The 19,987-nt window shown below is 42.8% G+C and overlaps 1 protein-coding gene and 3 non-coding genes across 4 annotated transcripts in view; all 4 read right to left on the bottom strand.

Annotated features, from left to right (window-relative positions):
• The window catches only part of LOC142578053 (uncharacterized), a 50,464-nt gene that overhangs the window by 18,451 nt on the left and 12,026 nt on the right, over positions 1 to 19,987 (bottom strand). The window lies entirely within an intron of this gene.
• Positions 3,142 to 3,212, bottom strand: TRNAG-GCC (transfer RNA glycine (anticodon GCC)). The gene has a single exon. It is a non-coding gene; the product is annotated as a tRNA-Gly (tRNA).
• On the bottom strand, positions 9,801 to 9,871 carry TRNAG-GCC (transfer RNA glycine (anticodon GCC)). The gene has a single exon. It is a non-coding gene; the product is annotated as a tRNA-Gly (tRNA).
• Positions 15,791 to 15,861, bottom strand: TRNAG-GCC (transfer RNA glycine (anticodon GCC)). Its single transcript has one exon. It is a non-coding gene; the product is annotated as a tRNA-Gly (tRNA).

The raw sequence follows: 19,987 nt of genomic DNA, 5'->3' as shown, positions 1-19,987 counted from the left end.
TCCTTCGCAAGCATCCTGATGACCTTGTCACTTTTCTTTCTACGATTAATCACGTGTTTACATTCATCTGCTTATCAGAAACTTGGCTTTCCCATAGCGATGGAAACTTGTATGGGGTTATCAGAATACACTTCGGCATACTGCAATCGAGATGGTCAACGCAGTGGTGGAGCCGCAACAGTAGTTCGGTCGTCACTAAAGTACAAGCGTCGTAATGATCTAGTATTTACATAAATTATGGGGTTTAACGTGCCAAAACCACTTTCTGATTATGTGGCACGCCGTAGTTGAGGACTCCGGAAATTTCGACCACCTAGGGTTCTTCAACGTGCACCTAAATCTAAGTACACAGGTGTTTTCGTATTTCGCTCCCATCGAAATATGGCCGCCGCGGCCGAGATTCGATCCCGCGACGTCGTGCTCAGCAGCCCAACAACATAGCCACTGAGCAACCACCAATATCTGCAGTGCGAATCTGTTTGGTTGGAATTTAACCGGAAAGCGTTCTCGCTAAAACAGTCGTCATAAAATAATAGCTTGTTATGTACCGTTCTCTGTGATCGTCTTATCCAGATCTTTGTTCACTGTTAGGATTAGTTTTAAACTCCATATTAGTGAAAATAAGAGAATAATAATTGTGGTGATATAAATATTAACATTATATACTGTAATGATCGCTTGTGATCTGTCTAATCCAGTAGCTCCTCAGCTCTGTGTTTTCCTCATTAATTAAGGCTCCCACACTACGTGTGACCCAACCGATGAATACCTTAATTGATCACATTTTTTCTAGTATGACAACGGGTCAAGTAAAGGGAATATTTGATCTCACGTTTACTGATCGTAATCTCATATTTCTTTGTCCAGATTCTACCAGATTAGAACGCTAAATGACACGTATGAAATCCTCGTTCAATTCTGCGAGATTTAACGACATGACCTTTGCAGCCAATTGGAATGACGTCAGTGAAGACCGTGCTGAAATAGTCATTTTTGTCTCCAAAATCATTTGATTATGTTGAAGTGTTTACATGCGGCACTGCAGTAATTCACTGGTTTCACACATTTCGAAATCCTTGGATTACTAATGCACTCAACAGGTCGAGAGAAAAAAAATTACTGCACAAGAAACTCAGAACCATTTAATTTTGCACTAAAGCCTTTATTTAAAACATGTAATTGAGTGCTTTCTGCTATTCTTAAACGCGCCAAACGCGATTACTAACAACGTCAAATAGAGTAAAACGGAAATGGCACTAAGAAGGGGAAAATAATCAAGGAGTTTCTGAACAGTTCTGAACCATGCTTGAGTGAAATCATTCATAACGGCGAAATGATATAGTCCAAATGATATAGTGAATGCTTTTAGCAACCATTTTAGTGCATCTTTGGATGTTGAACTTGGTCCTTATTTACCTAGTCTTCAACATTGTATTCACTTATTTTATCTGCTTTAAATATCATCCGAGGAAGTCCATCAACCCACATCTTCTCTAAAGGCAGCTGGACCGGGTTTACACATGATGCGCGCCGCAACAGTAAAGATTGTGTCAAACGAGTTGTCACTAATTCTGCCAAATATAATAAATAAAATCTTCAGGTCCGGTGTTCTTCCAGGCTGCCTCAAGGTTGGAAAAATAGTTTCAGTTCACAAAGAAGGTGAAAGAGTGGGATGTCAGTCGCAGGCGTATTCAGGACCTTACTAAGGCATTTGGTACCATTAACCAGGTAATTCTGTTACACAAACTTAAATACTTTGGTGTATCTAGCTCCTTTTTGCAATTCGTTAGCAACTGCATCAGTTATTGATCACCAGTTGTTGAAATTACCAATAATCGACCTTCAGCAAAGATAGTTAATGTAGGCGTACCCTAGGGATGTATTCTTGAATCTCTATATTCTCCATTTTATACGTTAATGATCATCCTGCAGTAGTTCTCCATTCTAGTTGAATATGCTGGTGATACTGCCATTTTTTCTGTCTACAGGTTCCACAATTCTGTGCAAGAAAAAATTAACACCGTCCTTCGCAATTTCCATTCCTGGTGCAAAGCAAACTTGTTGCATATTCATCTTTCCAAGACTAAATTTAAGGTATTCCATTTTCCCCAGTTACGCATAAGCTCTAGCTTAGCAGTTTCGCCTGACAATACGCTCTACCTTTGTCTAATAGTACCAAGTTCCTAGGTGTAAGCCTTGATAGGCACCTCAAATTCGATTTTCATGTCATATCACTGATTCGAAAAGTTTCTTTCGGAATTCATGTAACTATTAAAACACCTTTCTACTTCGAGCCCCACATTATTTTATCACTACATTATGCCTACGTTCATAGTCATCTTTCTTACTGCTTGTCATCCTGGGGCAGCACGTATAACACACGCCTCAAACCCTTGTAACACTTGCAAAAACAAAGCGGTAAGACTTGACATTTAGCCCATTTATATGTCATTGGCCTCCCACATATAAAATTTTAAATATCCTTCCTCCCTATCAGTTGTTTTGTCATAATCTATCAACCTTCATTTTTTCGTGTTCTACACAAAGAGGTTACCGTTGAAGGTTTGACTGTTAAAATGTTATCTGTACTAACAAAACCAGATTTGCAGAGGAACAAAACCTGCTACTCGCAAAAGCTAGAACTAACTATCGGAAACAAACCGCGTTTTTTGTCGGGTTATCAAACAGCAATATCATTTAATGTGAAATCAAATCACGTTTCTCATTGCATTAGTTTGCTTTCTTTTGCTAAAAAAAGTATACCTGGTTAATTGTTCCCTCGCATCTTGTTGTTTCTTTAGCGTTCTTCTCTATCTCTTGTCTTTTTGTTTAGCTGTTTGTCTGTAAGCAACTGGCTGCTGCATGTTGAAATTTAACATTATTCCCATTTCTATTAGAGTGTCCCCTCGACAGTTTTTTCACTTTGGGACACCCTACCTTGCTACTTATTCTGTGCCTGTTAAACTGTAGCACATTACTGTAATAAATCTGAATCCGAGTCAAAGTGCGGCCCCACAGCGCACCAAGCTTGTTCTTTTTATCTTTTTGATGTATCTCAACTTTCAGACACATTCAAAGGCAATTTGTATTTATTTATGGTTTTTTTCCTTCAAGACACCTCCAAATAAGAAAAAAAAAATCTGCGTCGGCCGGGAATCGAACCCGGGCCACCCGCGTGGCAGGCGAGTATTCTACCACTGAACCACCGACGCCGACGTGCAATTGTGCTAAATGTGTTCGTGGGATAGAGTGGATAGCTGTCCATTGGCTGGCTCAATGCAGGTCACTGATCCGGCGATCGCTCGTTCGGGAAAAACCTGTTTCGCCGTTGGCCATGGAAATAAACACTGCGTCAAATAAAAAGGCTTCTTCGGTCGCCTGCGATACGTAGTTTAACCGATTGTTCAAGAAGGATACAACGGGTTTTTCTGGTTACATTACTGTAGCAGCCTCAGGAAAATTAATGCACTTCAAATTTACGGAAAGCATATACAACTTTAAGATATGTCTTGGGAGCTCCACACTTTCAATCACTTCAGATAAAAGAAATGGTGGCAACATGAGTCCCAAGAAAACTTGTGAAAAAAAAGTAAAAAGAAATCTTGAAAAACTCACGTTCAAGATGTAAAAATTTGACGAACTAATGCCAGCGTTTCATATTTAACTGGTTTACAATTATTTTTATGACGGACGCATTTACAGCAGAATTATAAATATATATAGCGCAGACAGGAATTGTTTGTACATTTGCTCGCGACATACGCAAGGCTTGAACAGCGTACGTATCATAGCATAGGGGCACTAAAACCAAGTTGCAGACGGTTGCTTTCCCATACCACGCCAGTTTTCTGTTTTCTCCTGAATACATTGTTTGTTCACTCCAGCAGTGTTTGGCATCCCGATAGCTCTGAAGCAGCGCGCCTAATTCTTGAGGCAAGGCTATCTATTGTACGTTTTCACGAGCTTCAGGTGTGTGGCCCTAACTTCCACGTCAGAAACCTGATGACTGTTCACAATTGATTACACTTCAGCATGATTTACGGAAGTTAACTACATGTTTCATCACTTCGCTTATAATTTTCTGATCATGGAAAGCCACCTGTCATGTTCATTTTAAATCATATTTTTACATAGAGGCTTCAAATATAATGCAAGCAGCAGTGGCTTAAGTGGGAAGCCTTACGGAACTAATGAAGGGACTTGTACATGCTTACTAACATTTTTGCTTACAATGATTTTAGACCTACAGTTTCAATATGGCAATTTTAGGCTGGCTTAGAGTACCAGACACGACGTTAATGTGCTCCAGAATAGCGAATAGAGCTTTTTGTGATACAGCGTGTTTGTGCAACATCGCAACGTGACCTGAAAAGGCGCGAAACCACTCTAAGATTGTTCAAAGTACACCATGCAGTTAACACAAAACATCCCGTGGATGACCCGGAAAGATCCGAACGTCCTAGGTTTTTATGGGACGTGCTGATTATGTCCACAGCCCCATGCCTACGACGAATTTTAAACACATCTACCGCTGGACTTATCGCGAACCTTACTTGACATATATCCGAGCAATATCCTCAGCAGCATATTCTCAGGAATTTGCTTCCGAGCGCGTTTGTTTGGGACCTTCTCGCTTGCCCGAACGAAATTGAGTATAACCAAAAACGAAATACAAATGGCACACTGCAAGAAATAACGGTTATTTGTAGGCTATCTTGTTTTTATTATTATTATTATTATTATTATTATTATTATTATTATTATTATTATTATTATTATTATTATTATTATTATTATTATTATTATTGGTCATGTTGTCCAAATTGCACCTTCCACCGATGGTTCTCTTGAAGTAACAAAAGCACATCTCGACGTCTATGCTATTGTAAGTGCACAGGTGGAGCTGCGCCTGAGGTAGTCCGTTTGATACCGAACTGCTTTTTTAATCGTGGCAAGAAACGAAGGCACAAGATTTCTGAGCACATGAAAGCGCAAAAATATCAAAGCGGAGCCCTGCGATATGGGCTTCATATCCAAGCTGTGTTATATATACATAAACCCAATTTGTAAATACTGACTTGCCCTCTCTCTGCAGCGTGAAGCAGTAGTGCTCTAGAACACGTTGTGACATCATAAAGTGGTCCCCCAATTATGTACCTGGTATGTTCTCAGTATCTAGTTCGAACGGACGACTGGACTATATCAGGAGCCTTTTAAGGTTTGTACAGGAGCATGTACAAATGTCTGTATGCCGACATCTCAGATACTTACTGAGGACGCCTTTGCGTTGCCTGGGAAGTGTACATTCATATTAATAGTACGTCCCTTCATGCCGCACGTTTTATGTGTGGCGTACGTCTAGCAAGGACCTTCATGTACATTTCATAGTCAACATTTGTTAAGCTCGCTAAAGGCTGTAGGCATACAGGCTGTAGAAAAAGGCTGGCGTTAAAGGCATGCAAGCTGTTACAGACAAAAATTTTGGTCACTCGTTCAACTGTGCGATAAATGTTCTATGCGTTTCTGAAAATGAAGGTGACAGCATTTTCTTGTTGCAGGCTTCATCGAAGACATACAAAGACATCAAATACATACAAAGCAACTGTCATGTCTTTTTTTAAAGCTTTACCTTAGCCAGCACGCAGCCAACCTGAATCAAGCATATTATTTGGACAGAGATCACCGATCGCCTTTTCAAGTTCAGCCGAATTAATTGGCTGCTCTGGTCGTTTGCATATGTGATCATATCCTCCTGAGACCCCGCTATGGGGATTTGTCCAATATATTGGACATTCAGATATGAGACAGTACTCCTGTGACAAGGCTTTCATCCTCATAAAACCGCACTGTACAACTTATTGGACACCTGCTTGCGCAATCTATGCAGCATTGATGAAAATACATCGTTAAAATTCCCGCCGAAACAGTTCCACAATGGCGGCATTAAGCGGCGCGGTGTTTTACGGCAGCTACCGGAGAAGTAAGCACTGTTTCTCGTATTTCTACCTGCTTTTAGGGCATATATTTGATTTTATATTAAAGTTGATACAACAGCGTACGCGCAGAATAAAAAATTTTAACTATTCGCGCACTTAACTTTTTTTACTCTTCCTTTGATTTCGCGTGTCCATTACGTTGGACGCTAGGACTCAACCCGGTTATTTTGACCGAGCTTTTTCAATGGCCTTGTTATGAACAGTAGGCGAGTACTGATGGCGTTTAGCGGCTTGCGGACGAAATTGCGTCTCTTTTTTTCTTCGGGGGACCGGCCTCGCGTGTCTTATGAATTAATCCAATAACGTTTCTTTTTTCAATCCATGGCTTCGATCCGCAAGACACCTACTGTCGCAGATGGTCTCGTAAGGCAAAAAAATATCAATATCCCTCTACCAGATATTGTTCGCATGTACAACTTCAACATGGGCGTTGTTGACAAGGCAGACCGAATGATAAGTTACTACAGGATAAAAGCAGGCGTCAACAAGTGGACAATCAGAGCCATCTTTCACCTCTTCGACATTGCCCTCAACAACTCCTTGGTGCAGAACACGCGGGACATACGCTCCCTAAAGAAACAGTGGAAATAAATACTCAAATATATGCAGTTCCACCAATCTGTTGCTGAGACTCTCGTGGCTCAAGGGAAGAAGCAGGATGAAACGGAGAGTGAGAACGAAGCCGAGTGGCATCCGCCATCAAAGCAGGCTCGGCTGTCTCCTCGAGAACCGCAAGAAAAGAGCACTATCCACTACTCAATACTGGCAGACACTGCAAACGCTGCCCGTTGCAGACTACAGGGCTGCGACATGAAAACAAAGTTCTTTTGCACCAAATGTCAGCTCTTCTTCTGCATCACCAAGGACAAACAGGTGTTTTGAAATTGCCCATGGGAAGTGAACACAAGAGCGAAATTTTTTTTGAGCAGAGGAATGCTCTTCTTATGTACTTTATTGGATACTTTGCCTTTTGAGTTGTTAAAATATTTTTGCACATGAGTTTTGCGTAATATCCGCGGTATGTCATTACGTGCGCCCTGGGTGAAGAAAGACCGGGTAGCATCCCAGTGTCCAATATATTGGACATCGCACTGAGCTGAAATTATCACGGCTATTGAAAAAACATTTAACACTTTTCACCTTCATAACCATCCTGATTTATTTTGAAAGTTTGTTAAAAATCTGTGCACCCAAATGCATCCCGGGTCTCAGGAGGATATAATTGGGGCCGCAGTGTTAAAAAATCCCTTCTGTAGTGTCTATTTATAGGGATATACTTTTCCAGACGTTTGCGATAGTACTTAACAAAGACTTGTTCTATCATTTTATTATCTCGTGTCACTACATCACAATAATTAATTTCATTTATTTCATTACGCCGTAAGTAAGCCTGCTCCTCACTCAAGGCGTGCTTAGTTGGTATTTCATTAAGCCAACGTCGCCCTGTCGTCGCTCGGACGACGTCGCCTCCTTATGCTTCTCATTTTAGATTGCTTGCAGCTTGTATTTGACTTGTCCAATATATTTTCTAAATTTGCTAGGCTTTACACTCTTCCCTCGTTGAAGGTTGTGCAACTGACTCTTAAATTAATTTTCCTTCCTTCCTAACTTTGTCAAACAGAGGCAGAAACTTGCTTCAAGTGCCTCCTTTTTCCCATCCTGCTTAAGACGTTAAGACGTTCCCGTTTTCTGTACGAAGTTGTGAAATCTTTAAAATATTTTCAGTAATTTATGTACGCGTATATTTACGGTGAATTTCTATTTTATCTTACGGTAATTTCTGCCTAATCTCACATGGCTTTGACCTTGAAAGTTATAAATTTAATGGGGACTTGGCCACGTCTTTCAGGTCTCTCTCGGCAACAATTTAGCTTACTTAAATTGCGCTTATATCACATGCTCTGCCGTTTTTTTGGAATCAATCTTAAATTCACGCGCATTCAAAATGCTCAAGCACGATAAAACCTTATTTGGAAGGTGATGTATATGGATAAAGACTTTTCACTTGTGCTTTGCGTTCTCCTTCGCGATTCGGCAACTAAAGTGTAAAACCACACCCTTTCCCGGTGTAGCAAAAGTCCTGGTGCACAAAATAACCTTTCCCACAGCACGTTCCCACTGCCTGTTCAACAGTACCCACCGACTTCCCAGAGAAAATCCCAGGAAATCTCTTCTTATGCGTTCCTTACCGTCACTACATGTGAGGGGCCATGTCGGGAAGAACAACAAGCGCTTGCTTGCCGGCTATGTGCAACCGATGAGGAATGTCATGGCGAGTCACACCCTCCTTGATTCGAAGCACAACTGTGCGTGTTGTGGTGGCCTGGCATCAATGCGCCACTGTTCCTTGATAGCCTTTATAACCTTGCCACAATGTGCAGGCGTCGCACGCACATCATCGTCCCAGACATTAAGCAAGAACCAGCAGAGCTTTTTCTTGACATCCTGGTGGCTCGGGTCGACGGCTAGGCATCTTTGACGATGAGCTCAGGTGTTGATCACTGCTTCTTCAGGGCTCTCAGGCTAATTCTTGTATGTTGCTCCCCAAACGTGATTCATCCGGAATGCACCGAGCAGTTCCACTACAGCGAGCAATCTGGCTTGTAGTAGAGAGCCACTGAAATCTTCCATGCGATACGGACGTCCCTCCACGTCCACATGCAACAACAATGTGTCGAAAACCACTTGCCCTCTTAGCAAAGACGGTAGCACGGCGTTACATTCCTGCGACGTCTCCTGGGTACTGGCACCGTACGGCACAGTTGCGCAGTAGCAACGCTGGAGTAGGAATGATTCCGGAATCATTCCACGTTTTGTAAACCACGAAATCAAATTGCAGCGGAATGGCGGTACCAGTCGAGCAGATGGATTTGGAATAGAAATAATAGCCCGAGATTCAGGAACGAAGTTGGAATGGAATTGGTACATAGTCCTGGAGCGTTAAGCGTTCATTTTGTAACAGACTACAAAACTAATATATTTGTCAATTACGCTAAACTAGACTTGGCCACTTCTTTACATTCCCCACTTTTTACTGAATACCGGTCTTTTCAGCATCTACCTATAGGTGGCAGCCAATGCCGCTGTAGATTCAAAGAATATGGTGTTATGCAAATTCGACACTTTGAAAGAACAGTAAACTTTTTCTGTTATTATGTTACAAGGTTTAAGTGCATTTAAAGACATTGAATTCGGTTGCAAAAAACTATTCAATTTAGCACAATTGATCATGCTCAGTCTATGACCCGGGATGGCGTCGAAAAACAATGTAACAATGTAGGCAACGGTTGCAACCTACACCCATTTGGAACGCGCACCAAGCTTTTTCGCGCACTCTAGTATTCAGAAAGCGCCATAACAGGCAGTCAAGGAAATTTGCTTCGAAAAAGGAAAAATAATGCCGATTAAAAACAAGCAAGCAACTACGAAACATGAACGATCATCATGCAAAACTAATATGTGGGTCGCTTTTTAACGTTACAGAATATCAAATAGTACGTGCGCAAGAATATTACGCGTAACATTATTACTAACGTTGTCAACTATTCAAAAATGCGTTTTCATTACAAGGCACGTAAGCGCAAGTAGTAAACAATTGTGGAGAAAGCATTTTATTAACTAGAATTGGAGGCGTCGAGTGATACCACTATCACCATTCCGGGGAGTTAAAAAGGAGTGAAAATAACTGGAACTTCCACTCTCCGCAATCGAGTGGGAATATAGTATGGACAGCTACACTCCGCAACTGTGCCATACAGCAGGTTCCATTAAAATATGTTATGTTCAAAATGCAGGAAAAAAAAGTGCGTCGGCCGGGAATCGAACCCGGGCCACCCGCGTGGCAGGCGAGTATTCTACCACTGAACCACCGACGCCTATGAAGTACTACCCCAGATGCTTTCCTGGGATAGCGTAGATACAGCTGCCCATTGCAAGGCTGAATGTAGGTCACTGAGCCGGTGAGCGCTTGTTCGAGAAAAACTTGCTTCGCCGTTGGCCGCGCGGCGACACTGCGGAAACAAAGGCTTCTTCAGTCGTCCCAACGCAGTTTGATGAATCGTTAAAAAAAAAAGAATAGAGCTCCGTTATCGTGTAGCCTGATCACACATTCAAGACAGCGGTTATTCTGTATTTTTCCGTCTACGACGAAGGCCTGCAAAGTTTCCTTCGGCGTGACGCACGATCAACAAAACGGCTCTCTATAAAGCCAGGTTTTCTTTGCTTGCCGCTTTATATAAAAAGGATGCTGCAACTATAGCACGGGCTTTTGGCAAAGTAGCGCCAGTGAGAGAACATCTGTTCTACGCAATAATGCAATGCGTTACGATTCAGTGCACAAAACGTGAAAGTCTAATATATGGACACGTACGTTATTTCCCGAGCACAATTAGACTTTACTTTTATGGTGTGCCCCCCTATAATAAACTGACGACGTTCTTGAATTTCTGGTAATATGTACATAGGGTATAATATTTGGCTTAATCGGAAGAGCAGCGCATGCGTGATGTGGAGATGCGTGTTCTGTCCCCTCCTGCGGCAAGTTATCTTCTTGTGCACTTTCGCTTTCGTTTCTTATTAAATCGAAGCATTTTTTGCCTTCTTCCGGTTTGATGAGGTTGCGGGGGGCTGTTGGGTAGGTCGACATATCGGCGGATACATCTGTAGATATGTATGCAAAGTGTATTAGGAAGTACCAGCAAAGTGGTTTATATATACTCTTGTGTGCTGACCAAGTATGCGCACCTCTTTCTAAGTAACAACAACAAAAGAAAAAAGAATAGCTTCTTATGTAAAATCTCAACTCACAATGTCGGCTCACAGACGTCTCCAAAGCACGTACACCGCCGATTCGTAAACGGAAAATGTTGTTAAATATATTTCTCGGGTTCCTTGATTTACTTTATTTTCTTTGACTTGGCTATTCTATATAGTTCACTGGGGTTGTGTACCTTCTTGGTCGATCTTCCATTATTAGAATGCCCCACTGTGACACGAGTGATACAGAATCCCGAAATGTTGCCCGATGCGTGTCGCACAACTATTTGTTTATTCATTCACTCAGTAAATAATTATTTAGTTGGTTATTTATTTACTAACACCTTACAGCCATCCGCGGAGGCATCGAGTAAAGGGGGCAATATATAAGTGCGTATCTAATATACTCTGAACGTCTAACATATATCGAAAAAAAAAATAACTTATGGTGTTGTACGTGCCAAAACCACGATCTGATTACGAGGCATGCCGTAGCGGGGGACTCCGGAATTATCTTGACCACCTGGGGTTCTTTAACGTGCACCTAAATCAAAGTACACGTGTATTTTCGCATTTTGCCCCCATCAGTATCGAAAAGATGAAACAGCAAAAAAAAAAGAATTCATAAATACACGCAACACTGGACAAGATTAAACCTCTATACCTGAGCAATGTTCATAATTACACTAAATACCTTCCATCTACCAGTGTACTTAACGAAAGAAAGCTAGGCCATAATACAACATCGAGGTTGCATCTTTGAAGAGGGAAAAAGTACTTCAAACATAGAACAAAAAAAGAACAGTAAAGAAACACGGCATATGTAAAGAATGAGAAAAAGTCACTGGATTTGCAATAACGCGAGGCAACGAACAGGCACATCTTCACGCTTTATCGGCAAACTAAAGCGTGAATGGTGTAGGGTGTCGCGGCATGTGTCACACTTCGACTTGCATGCGATGCTGTCCGGGAGAGAATTCCACAATTGGACAGCACGTGGAATTCCAGAGTAATCGAATGCACGAGTTTATCCGTAAATGATTGAAATGATTGAAACTGAAATCATTGCGAACCCTATGTGACGTGAAGCAGGGTCCTTTCAGGCCCGCTAGTGTTGTTCGAGTGGAATAAATGAAGTGGTTAAACAGTGATGGCCGCCTGTCATCGTCACCGTCCTTCCCTTAACAAGAATCATGCACCGCCTTCGTCCTTGTGACAAGATACAATGGACGTTAAGTGACAAACAGGGCATACCGGTTTAAGAAACAAATTCTTCAACGGAAAAGCGGCCGCCACTTGCGAATGCGATATGAGACCGGAGGCAGCACTCGACGCAGCGGAGGCATTTGTTTCTTCACTTCTAGGACGAATGAGAAAATACGAAAGATGGTATGAGGCGGACAGGGATAAAAACCCGCAGATAAAAACCATGCTGCCTCCGGTCCATCGCAGTCACCGACAGCCTGTCAATCCAGCCGTCGATCTCTTGTGTGCGGAGCAGCCTTTGCTAATTCGTCCAATTTACATTTGAGGGCGCTAAAAGCGTGGCGCGTTAGCGGGCAGTCACGTGGTAATTTTTTTTATTTACGCGCAGTTTAACATCGCCTGCAAAAAAAAATTAAACACAGTTGTCATAGCGTAGACGAAATAATCCGATGTTTCTGATCAAGCGCTGCAACTTTTGTATATTGAAGATCTTTCGCGAGAGTAAATACTTAGAAATGTAATTATTTATTGTTTGTTAATTACCCAGCTTGTCATTATGAAAAAAAAAATATCTTCGCGTACTCCATACGGTTCAGAACAATACTGCGGCAATTCGACACGCTAGCGCCTACGTCTCTTTCTTTAATAATTGGCCCAAACGAGCTGAAACACCCTACATATATGTATCAAGGAAACATTCTGTAGGTCCGGTGCATCATAGGTAGTTAAAGAAAGGAAGGCGCACAATTACAAAAATTACACTTTTAATGTATTTACTTTGCGGCCGTACCATGGCCTTCGTCAGAATAAACACAGATACACGCGCGCACCCGCTTTTATGGGCATGCGCACGTGGTACAATCAGCAGTGCATGCACGTGTACACTTGTAAATAACAAAAGAAAAAAGTGCAGCAGTAAGTGTAAGTCAAGCACGATAATTGATATGCATGAAATATCGTCGTGGTACCTCGATGGTTGTGCATGTAGTTACAGAATGATATCAATTGCGACATGACAAAACTAGGAACAAATTGATTTGGCATGCTTTATCAATTCTGTACAACAACATACACATCAAGATATGGCAGAAAGGCACATTTTTCCTCCACTCTCGTTGATACCGGATGACACAGTGTTAAATTTATGAATGAGAGAGGATTTTCGTACTTCTCGATCATGGTGCGATTTGAAACCTGATTGTGTTGCTGTTACATTGATGTTTTCAAGCATATGACCTGGCAGTCGAACATGTTTAGATAATGGAAGGTGCGGCAAGCTGTTAATGTGTGCTTTCGTGGTTGTTGAATCTGATACGAAAAGATGTTTCAGTCTGACCGATATACTGCATATGACACACTGAACATTCAAGCAGATAGATGATGTTAGTACTGTCGCAAGTGAAGTCACCGTTGATTTTAAGAGAATAATTGGATGCTGTGCTTCTAGCAGTCCTTTGATGTCATATGTGTACAAACTTGATAATGGGGTTTATTGCAGGGATGACAACCAACAGGAGCAATCGCTTTAGTCTTGCAAGAGGTTACTAGGTCACGCAGATTCCTAGAGCACGATAGACCACTGTTGGCGATTGCGTGAAAATGTTTTTAACACGGTCGCTCTGTGTCAGCAAGTTATAATGCTTCCTGAGAATGTGCGACACGTTAGGAATAGATGCCGAGTGTGTTAGGATAAGGTTAATTCGTGAAATTGTCGCCGATCGCTTATCCGTGCAGATGAGTTCTTGCCGGTCGAGACAGTCGGCCCATTTAAGGGCATCGTCAATTATTTGTGAAGGGTATTTCTGTACGGTTAGCGCGTTACGAAGCTGGTTACAGTTGCGAGTGAATTCACTGTCGTCCGAACAAATTCTTTTGAACCGGATAGCTTGGCTGTAGGGAATGGTCGTTTTGCAATGTTTGACATGGCTGCTTCCGAAATGCAGATATTAAAGAATTATGGGGTTTTACGTGCCAAAACCACTTTCTGATTATGAGGCACGCCGTAGTGGAGGACTCCGGAAATTTCGACCACCTGGGGTTCTGAAATGCAGATATCGCTGTCGGTCAGTGGGCTTTCTGTAAAGATTTGTCGTTAAGTTACCATTGCACATAGATACCGAGACGTCAAAGAAGATTATGCTGAGCGGTGAATAAGAATGGGAAAAGCAAATTGACGGTGCGGCGCTGCTAAAGTCAGTAATGAAGGAAAGTAATGCAGCTTCACCTTGGTGCCAAATTAAGAAAATGTCATCGATGAAGCGTTTGTAATACAGTGGTTTGAGGTAACGAGTAGCGAGGAAATTGTTTTCTAGCACGCCCATAAAAATGTTGGCCAAATTGGGACCTATTATTGCGCCCATGGAGGTACCACTAGTTTGAACGTAATGTTCGCCGACGAAGTCAAAGTTGTTAAGTTCAAGTATTAGTGTTAGATTTATGCCAAGGGTAGAATCGTCGATGGGTTTGTCATCTACAGAGTCGTTATATACACGCAGTACATATTGAATCCCATCTGTATGGGGAATGTTTGAGCACAACGACAGCACGCCTAATGTGACTAGAAGAACATTGCTTGGAACACGCAAGTCAGCGATATCAGACAGGAAGTGGTTAGTATCTGGTATAAGAAGAAAATTGAGGAGGCATTGAACTGATAAAGTTATATACATAGCGGGACAAATTTTCTGTGACGGTACCTATTCCTGAAACTATTGCTCGCCGTTGTTTCTTTTCCTTATGGACACACACGCACGCACGCACACGCACGCACGCACGCACGCACACACACACACACACACACACACACACACACACACACACACACACACACACACACACACACACACACACACACACACACACACACACGCACACACACACACACACACACACACACACACACACACACACACACACACACACACTTGGTCGGGCTTGGTGAAATTACATAGTCCGCGGGTAGTATACGCTGCTGTGAACACCTCAGCCAAGTTTTGGTGTCGTACGCGGTGCGTGGAAATCGCAAGCCAATCGCGAAGTTACCTTTCTCTCAAACGCTCTCTTCAAGAGAAGTATATCGCCTCACTCTCTTCTGGCCGCTATATTTCGTCATTCCCTTAGACAGCTGCTATCGGCCGATAGCTGATATCAAGGTGCGGTCGGCTACATGGCGTGGATACTGCGGCCGCCGCGAGGTGCCGCCACGAGTCCGCTGGCTAACCGCACTGCCGATCGCCGAGGACAATGGCACGTGACTTATGTTTGTCGCGTCGTAAACACCAAAGGCGGAAGTCCTCGCGTCTACGTTGACATCCAAAAGGAAATTTTAACTGCGCGCTACGGTGACGTTTAGAAGGCGGAGCGTTGTGGGCACGCCCCACTGCGTCGTAGCCTTCGCAGTACAATGCATTGAAGAGGGAACGAGAGCTTAGTGGAATTCGTGTTTGATGGCCAATAACTTCGCTTCTGTCGAACGCGCTGAAGTTCTTTTTTTTGCGGCAACGTCTTTCTGAAATAGACTACTTTCACTTCAAATGCCTTTCTCCACTTCGATAAAAAGTGGTTCAGGGCCCCTTTAATACTAGTACGCTTCGTACAAAAGTGGTTATGTACCGTCTAACTCGGCGATAGAATTTTTCGAAAGATCTGTGAGAATTCTTTCTGAATCAAAGTGGTACCAATATTAAGTTTGTTCTTTTTAGCTTTCTGGAGTTTCTTCACTTTCAACACATATAAAGCGAAGTAATGTTCTTGTGCTTTAAAAAATAATAATAAAGCTAGACAGCGAACCGCTCATTCTAGTAGAACGTATTGTCTTGAAAAAGAAAAGAAACTGCGTCGGCCGGGAATCGAACCCGGGCCACCCGCGTGGCAGGCGAGTATTCTACCACTGAACCACCGACGCCTACGTACGACTGCTCCACATGGCTTCCTGGAGTCGCGTGGATATAGCTGCCCATTGCCCGGCTGAATGTAGGTCACTGAGCCGGGGGGCGCTTGTTCGAGAAAACTTGCTTCAGCGTTGGACACGAGGCGACATTACGGAAGCAAAGACTTCTTCGGTCACCCAATGGTTAAAAAAAAAGAATAGAGCTCTGCGATCGCGTAGCCTGACCACACATACATGACAACGCATATTACGTATTTTTCCGTCTGCCACGAAGGCCTGCAAAATTTGCTTTGGCGTGACGCACGACCTGCAAAACGCTGCTTCAGAAAGACAGGTTTTCTTTGCTTGCCGCTTTATATAAAAAGGATGCTGAAACTATAGCACGGGATTTTGGCAAAGTAGCACCAGTGAGAGAACATCTGTTATACGCAATGAAGCAATGCATCGCAAATCACTACAGAAAAACCTCCAAGTATAATATCGACTCATACGTTATTTCCCGAGCACAATTAGACCTTTCTTTGTGGAATAGCCAATTATGGTTAATCGACTGCACGATTCTCGTACATTTCTGGTAATAGGTATATACGGTATAATATTTGGTTTAATCGGAAGAGCAGCGCACGCGTGATGTCGCGATGCGTGTGCTCTTGCGCACGTTATGTTCTCGTGAAATCTGTTTTCTTTCTTATTAAAACGAAGTATTTTTTTGCGGTTTTCGGGTTTGATGTGACTGCTGGGGGATATAGGGTAGGTCCACATACCGGCGAATATATTTGTAGGTGCAAAGCGTATATAAAAGTACCAGCGAAATGGTTTACATAAGTCTTGTGTGCTGACCAAGTATACGCACCTCTGTTCTGCGTAACAACAACAAAACACAAAAGGATAACTTCTTATATAAAATCTGAACACACAATGTCGGCTCACAGATATCTCCAAACCATGCACACTGATTTGTTGACAGAAAATGTAGTTAAATATAGTTCGCGAGTTTCCTGTTTGACTTTATTTCCTTTGACTTAGCTATTCTATATATTTCGCTGGGGGTGTGTCCGTTCTTCGTCGATCCTCCATTATTACTACGTCCCACTGTGACACGAGTTGTACAGAATCCCGAAATGTTTCATGATTCGTGTCGTACAACAATTTGTTTATTCATTTGCTCACTCACTCACTCACTCACTCACTCACTCACTCACTCACTCACTCACTCACTCACTCACTCACTCACTCACTCACTCACTCACTCACTCACTCACTCACTCACTCACTCACTCACTCACTCACTCACTCACTCACTCACTCACTCACTCACTCACTCACTCATTTATTTATTTTTTTATTTATTTAATAACACCTTACAGCCCTGTAGGGAGGCATTGAGTAAGGGGGGCAATATTTAAGTGCGTGTCTAATATAAACTGAATGTAATATATATCGAAGAAAAAAAACTTATGGGGTTGTACATGCCAAAACCACGATGTGATTACGAGGCACGCCGTAGTGGGGGCTCCGGAATGATGTTGACCACCTGTGGTTCTTTAACGTGCACCTAAATCAAAGTACACGTGTGTTCTCGCATTTCGCCTCCATGAATATTGAAAAGAAGCAACAGCAAAATAAAGAATTCATAAATACGCGCAACGCTGGACAAGATTAAACCTCTATACCCGACGAATGTTGATAATTACACTAAATACCTTCTATCTACCAGTGTACTTAACGAAAGAAAACTAGGCCATAATACAATATAGAGGTTGCATCTTTGAAGAGGGAAAACGTACTTCAAACATAGAACAAAAATACAGTAAAGAAACACGGCATATGTAAAAAGTGAGAGAAAGTCACTGGATTTGCAATAACGGGAGGCAACGAACAGGCACATCTTCACACTTTATCGGCAAACTAAAACGTGAATGGTGTAGGGCGTCGCGGAATGTGTCACACTTCGACTTGCATGCGATGCTGTCCGGCAGAGAGTTCAACACCTGGACAGCGCGTGGAATTCCAGAGTAATTGAATGCACGAGTTCATCCGTTAATGCGGGCATAGCTGAAATGATTGCGAAGCCTATGTGACGTGGAGCGGGGTAGTTTCAGGCCCGGTAGTGTTGTTCGAGCGGAATTAATGAAATTGTTATAAACAGTGATAATCACCTGCCATTGTCACCATCCTTCCCTCGACCAGCATCATGCACCGCCTTCGTCCGTGTGACAAGATACAATGGACGTTAGGTGACAAAAGGGGCGTACCGTTTTAAAAAAAATTCTTCAACGAAAAAGCGGCCGCCACTTGCGAATGCAATACGGTACCTGAGGCAGCATCCGACGCAGCGCAGACATTTTTTCTTTACCTTTCGGACCAATGAAGAAATACGAAATATGGGGCGAGGCGGACAGGGATAAAAAGCCGGACACAAAAACCGTGTTGCCTGCAGTCCATCGCAGTCAGCGACAGCCTGTTCAGTTGATCTCTTGTGTGCGGAGCAGACTTTGCTGATTCGTCCAATTTACATTTGAGGGCACTAAATGCGCGGCGCGTTAGAGGGCAGTCATGTGGTATTTTTTAAAAAAAATTTCGCCCAATGTAAAACCGGCTAGAAAAAAAATTAAACAGGGCAGTCATTTTAGCAGAGATGAAATAATCCGGTGTTTCCGAACAAGCGCTGCAACTTTTGTATGGAAGATCTTTCGAGAAAGTTAAGACTGATGATGTTAATTAATTAATGTTTGTTAATTACCCAGTTTGTCGGTATCGAAAAAATATCATCGCGTGCTCCTTACGGCGATTTAGTAAACACACACTCACGCACGCAACTGGTTCCAGCTACAAGCCAACTAGACAGCAACTAGTTCCAGTTGGGATCCAACTGGAACCATCACCAGTTGTACTGTAAGCAAATGGCCCCAGTTGGGATCCACCTGGAACCTGAACCAGCTGTACTGGAAGTGGTTCCATTTGGATTCCAACTGGAACGTTCACCAACTTTTGGACTACTGCCAGCAACTGGTAGTACTCGGGATCTAAGTGATATCTTGACCAGTACTCGTACAACTGTTAACATAAAAAAGTTAAGCGATATAATGCTGCAACGAGTGCGTCATTAGAGACGGGTTTTATCTTACGCAATATTTTTTATATGGATAACTGAATCATGCAGGATCCTGTTGCTAAAATTTGGAGCACATTGCCTTGACACGTACGCGTGCTTTAGGTTAAGCGCACTAAATATGTGAACGTTGGCCCTAATCTTTATGAAGCAGCGGTTCGTCTCATGGCATTACCGCTGCGCGCCTGACCGACACCACGGTGTTATGGTAATGTTGGACGAACTTTGTTCCGCTGACGTCGTTGTCTAGCTAAGCGCTAGTGAGCTGTATGGTATTTGGTGCAAACAACTGGTGTTTGCAGCACGGCGATTACTTCCCTACGACAAAAAAGAAAGTGCTACGCGCCACATAAAGCTACATAACGCACGCTTACTATGTAGAGTCCATGATACTACGCGGCCATGACTACTCTAGTACACTCTACCACACAGTGTTATTAGAGTGTGCTAATGTAACAGTATGATTCTTATACCTTGCTACACCATGACCAGAACAGCCGCCATTTAAAAAGGAAAATATTAGTTGTGTATCTTGTCATGATCGGCTCAAACCTCTATGGCTCAAATAATAACATAGCAATCAATTGAAATTATGCCAAATAAAGGTAAAATAAAGTTGTTACCCCACATAAACAGCGTAATTTTCATTAATAGCGAGAAACTGCATCAGAAATACGAAACTGCGGAAGCATGAGGGCGTTGTTCCGCAGCCATATTGAAAGCAAGCTAGTCGAGCGAGGTGTTGTATATCCTCCATTCCGGAGCCAAAGTCACCCCCCCCCCCCCCCAGAGGCCCCGGACATTTGATCGCTGCGGGCCGCCGACGGGGTGGCAAGGAGAACTCCCTCTCAGAGGCGCCGGACACTTGATACCCCTCAAACTACGTGCCTTACTGGCGGGCGCGATGTATACAAACAGCAACCGGCGGTGCGGTGGTGCCTTCCAAGTGTGGAGGTGGTGGTGATAACTTTATTGCACACAGAGGAGTTGGGGACACGCAGGTCCTTGGACCCCCACACGGCCCACTGC

Source organism: Dermacentor variabilis, chromosome 4, assembly GCF_050947875.1.
Source record: "Dermacentor variabilis isolate Ectoservices chromosome 4, ASM5094787v1, whole genome shotgun sequence".
NCBI classification, from domain to species: Eukaryota; Metazoa; Arthropoda; class Arachnida; order Ixodida; family Ixodidae; genus Dermacentor; species Dermacentor variabilis.
This window is presented reverse-complemented; position numbering and strand designations above follow the sequence as displayed.